Raw genomic sequence first — 5,000 nt, 5'->3', positions numbered from 1 at the left:
TCCTGCAGTGAGAGAGCAGAGGGTCAGTCTGGAGGTGTTTGTCCTGCAGTGAGAGAGCAGAGGGTCGCGCTGGCCCGGGATGAAAGGGGAACACGGCCGCAGACTGGACACTCGGCTCCAGCAGCTTCTATATGTGAGTGTGGTTTGGACGTGTCGGGTAAATGCAAATCCAGAGGAGATGTAGGATACTGCTCTTCTCACACACACTGAGGGTTTCTCAGTATAAAGATAGATTTGGTCAAGTTTTCACGAGTCAGGTTAAGATGACGAACAAACAGGAAGTACAAAACTTACAATTTAAACATTGACACCATAAACTACAGTTAACACAGGAAAACACTTAAAGCATCAAACTCAAAAATGGGGAGAAAAAAGCCCATATGTTTGTTAAATGTGCTGAGATGTCGTTGCTTTGCCTGTGACACCACCAGGGCAAGTTACACGTCAGCTCTGTGGAGAGGTGTGTCTGTTTTTAAGCAATAAAACATCTGTAATTGAAAAAAATGCAAGATAGATTAGTAAACGTAATGTTATAATATAATAATATAGAGTAATACGTGTCAACAGGTGGAGGATGGTGGTGACTTTGTGCACCTTTAAGTGACTTTGTTTCACATTTAAATAACTTTGTGCACCTTTAAGTGACTTTGTTTCACATTTAAATGATTTTGTGCACCTTTAAGTGACTTTGTTTCACATTTAAATAACTTTGTGCACCTTTAAGTGACTTTGTTTCACCTTTAAGTGACTTTGTGCACCTTTAAGTGACTTTGTTTCACATTTAAATGACTTTGTGCACCTTTAAGTGACTTTGTTTCACCTTTAAGTGACTTTGTGCACCTTTAAGTGACTGTGCACCTTTAAGTGACTTTGTTTCACCTTTAAGTGACTGTGCACCTTTAAGTGACTTTGTGCACCTTTAAGTGACTTTGTTTCACCTTTAAGTGACTTTGTTTCACCTTTAAGTGACTTTGTTTCACATTTAAATAACTTTGTGCACCTTTAAGTGACTTTGTTTCACATTTAAATAACTTTGTGCACCTTTAAGTGACTTTGTTTCACCTTTAAGTGACTTTGTGCACCTTTAAGTGACTTTGTTTCACATTTAAATGACTTTGTGCACCTTTAAGTGACTTTGTTTCACCTTTAAGTGACTTTGTGCACCTTTAAGTGACTGTGCACCTTTAAGTGACTTTGTTTCACCTTTAAGTGACTGTGCACCTTTAAGTGACTTTGTGCACCTTTAAGTGACTTTGTTTCACCTTTAAGTGACTTTGTTTCACCTTTAAGTGACTTTGTTTCACATTTAAAGGACTTTGTGCACCTTTAAGTGACTTTGTTTCACCTTTAAGTGACTTTGTGCACCTTTAAGTGACGAGATGTAAAGGTAAAGTCTCCTCTAAAGCCCCGCCCAGCAGCTGCTCTCACACCGCTCCATGTGTCACGCAGACATGTACAGGACGGTAGAATTGAACCTAAACCGTGACAATGTGCTGCACCTGTTTAAACATCGAGCACACGGCGGTGCACACGGCAGTGCACACGGAACCCCACGTTTTCTGTTTGTAGGATTTGGACTTCATGATGTTTCACTGTCAAAAGCCTCTTTCATAAACCAGGCTAAACACACCAGCCCCAGGCACATCCTGGCATCAGTCAAACAGTCCCAGACGCAGCAGCAGCAGGAACGAGACGTCTGCAACGCTTTATACATGTTTCAATCTGAGCAGGGGGTCGAGGAAAGTGCAGAAAGTGCAGAAAGTGCAGAAAGTGCAGAAAGTGCAGAACGTGCAGAAAGTGCAGAAAGTGCCACTTCACTGGAAAAACAAAAAACATCGGGCGGCATTTACTTTCATGGAATTTGTTCTTTTGATAACATTATCCAAGGTAGAAGTACTGAACCCTTTTGCAAGTACTTCTATCAATAAGATGAATAGAACCAAAATGCAACTATTTTACCAAAATACCATGAGTACCATCAAATACTACATAGTACAAATACTACATACTACAGCAAATACTTTTCCCACGTCCCATATTACACTGGCCCTACTTTTAATTCTGTTCTTTTCAATTCCATTTCAGCAACTGCAATATGTTATATATGTAATATTACTGCAACTATCATCTCCAGTATTAATACTAATACTAATACTAATACTGCAAATTAAAATGAGTTGATCTCATGGACTTACCTTAAAGTTTAATGCTGTGTGGAAAATACTTGAAGAGAGTTTTTCACAGGAATATTGGCCAACTCTCCACAGCAACACTTTTATACACACTCCGCCCCCCCCACCGCCCCATCTCTCCTCCTTTCCTCGCCCCCTCTCTCCTCCCTTCCTCTCCTCCCTTCCTCTCCTCCTCTCTCCTCCCTTCCTCTCCTCTCTCCTCCCTTCCTCTCCTCTCTCCTCCCTTCCTCGCCCCTTCTCTCCTCCCTTCCTCTCCTCCTCTCTCCTCCCTCCCTCTCCCCTCTCTCCTCCCTCCCTCCCTCCCTCCCTCCCCCCCTCTCTCCTCCCTTCCTCTCCTCCTCTCTCCTCCCTCCCTCCCTCCCTCCCCCCCTCTCTCCTCCCTTCCTCTCCTCCTCTCTCCTCCCTCCCTCTCCCCTCTCTCCTCCCTCCCCCCCTCTCTCCTCCCTTCCTCTCCTCCTCTCTCCTCCCTCCCTCTCCCCTCTCTCCTCCCTCCCTCCCCCCCTCTCTCCTCCCTTCCTCGCTCATCCCTCTTTCCACCAGTCAATGGGACCAGAGTATTAGCTCAGTGTCTCCTAAACTCCCACCAGGTTTATATAAAAAAGCGACAGAGGGCGTTTGGCGAGGGCTCATGTGTAACAGCTCTGTGATAGTATTCGCTGCCGTTTGCAAGCATGGCACGGCCTTCAGACGCTGCTGTGGCTTTGGCTCCGGCACCAGACCGCTCATCATCCACGCTAATAAAGCAGCTATTGTTTTGAAGATGGAGGTGAAACATTTTAAACTTTTCAGTGACGTTTTGTGAAATGATGTAACGCCAGAACACGTTCGATTGAGCCAAAATCCAATGAAGAGTCTAGTCAAGAAGTAAACAAACGGTAATAGAACAGACACATCCACAGCAGGAATAATGAGGGCAAACATCTACAGCTATTTAAAGGGTCTGTCTTGTTGCTTAACTTCTTATGGGACAAAAAACACTATAAATAAATCACCTCCTGATAATGGCACTTGAAAGTCTTAATAGAAGTAGCTGAGTGAATAATAAAAGTGTATTGATCTTGTTTTAATTAGGGGATGTGATATTGGCAAAAGTGAACATCTTAGTGTCTCTAAACGTGTCTTTTAAAGTGTCTCACATTAAAAGTCCATGACATAAAAACAGTGTAGTGACATTATAGTGCCAGTACATGGACTAAAACAGGGATGCTCTTATTTTAAATAGGATATGATAGTACAATGCCCTTGTACTCCAGTATATTATACAGTATAATATGAAACACGTATGATTCTTTTGTACCCTTTTTGGGATATGGATTTAATGTTGATACATAGCCTTATGTAAGTTGTATTCATCTGAATTTCCCATGTTATTACATTTTACTATTCAGGCCGCCTACAAATCAAAACAGGAAAATGGTGGAAAATCATTGAAAAAAAGCAAAACTGACAAACATTTATATTTGAACCGTTCCAGGTTAAAAGCACGACAAACACAACATCACAGGAGCAGTGCATAAAAGCAGACACAGTTTAACCTGGCAGAGACATGCTTTTTCCTAATATGGTAATCAGTTTGGCATAAAGCTGGACACGTTTTATAAAAAGTACTAGTGCTGTATATGAGGCTGGAAGTAGAAACTTAGGCTGGTTTATGTTTGTGCTTAATCTGAACCACTCCCACGTCTCTCCCTGACTCAGGATCCAAATGTCCTTAAATAACCAATTCATAATTTAGCCTTTTTAGCCCGGTGTGGTCATGAGAACTGTGAGTGCGGGGCCAGGCCGGCGTGCGGGGCCAGGCCGGTGTGCGGGGCCGGTGTGCGGGGCCAGGCCGGTGTGCGGGGCCGGTGTGCGGGGCCAGGCCGGTGTGCGGGGCCAGGCCGGTGTTTTTGCCAGTGCTTTAGATATAAAAGGAGTGAGTGTGATACGGGATGTGAGTGGGCGGCAGCGACAACAGAGCACAGAGCTCACGGTCAAACTGCTGGAGAAACAAGTGACCAACAGATGAAAACATACAGGTTAAAGGTGCACTATGTCACTTTTCTGGTGGGGTGGGTTCACGTCTTGTGCAGGACCCTCAGAGCCTTTAAAAGATGATTTACATGTTGGTTTACAAGTCGCTCAAACCAATCGACAAGCTCTTTAATAGTTCACATTTATAACAGTATTTGATTTAGCCAGGAGGACCTCGGGTGTCACGGAAACACTAATTGAAGCTAATTGGTCTTCCTAAAAGGATTTGTAAATGCAGCAAGTAATTGTTTCACAAAATCTACATTTAAAAACTGTCCATCTAAAAGTTTTATAATTAAATGTTCTTTTAAAATATGTCAACAAAAGATAATAATAATAATACATTTAAAAAATCAGGGTTTAAAAATACTTTTAATACAGTTTGTTATGCATGAAATCATATTTTAAAGACTCCTTTAATGAAAGCTTCCTCCATTTAACATGACGCTCACTGGAGATGGTGTTTTCTAATGTTCCACTGCACAAGGGTCAGGGCACTAGACGAACTGTATCTGGGTTTCATTCAATTACACTACACTGCACTACACACACTGCACTACACTACACTGCACTACACACACTGCACTACACTACACTGCACTACACTACACTGCACTACACTACACTGCACTACACTACACTGCACTACACACACTGCACTACACTACACTGCACTACACTACACTACACTACACTGCACTACACTACACTACACTACACTATACTGCACTACACTACACTACACTACACTGCACTACACTACACTGCACTACACACACTGCACTACACACACTG

General features: G+C 42.7%; 1 protein-coding gene across 2 annotated transcripts in view; it reads right to left on the bottom strand.

The window, feature by feature from the left end:
• Positions 1–5,000, bottom strand: part of mgp (matrix Gla protein) — a 22,319-nt gene that overhangs the window by 4,610 nt on the left and 12,709 nt on the right. Inside the window, exon 1 of one of the 2 annotated variants that reach the window (XM_072442253.1) lies at positions 2,196–2,277. The exons of the other annotated variant lie outside the window; for it this stretch is intronic. The gene's annotated coding sequence lies outside the window, so the exon portion shown is untranslated. Of the gene's footprint in view, positions 1–2,195; positions 2,278–5,000 lie in introns of those variants that run through there. 2 annotated transcript variants of the gene reach the window in all.

This window comes from Eucyclogobius newberryi, unplaced genomic scaffold (genome assembly GCF_026437365.1).
Source record: "Eucyclogobius newberryi isolate DKJ021-1_F unplaced genomic scaffold, fEucNew1.0.hap1 SCAF_13, whole genome shotgun sequence".
In the NCBI taxonomy this organism is placed as follows: domain Eukaryota; kingdom Metazoa; phylum Chordata; class Actinopteri; order Gobiiformes; family Gobiidae; genus Eucyclogobius; species Eucyclogobius newberryi.
The sequence above is the reverse complement of the archived record's forward strand: the minus strand, read 5'-3'. Positions and strand labels throughout refer to the sequence as shown.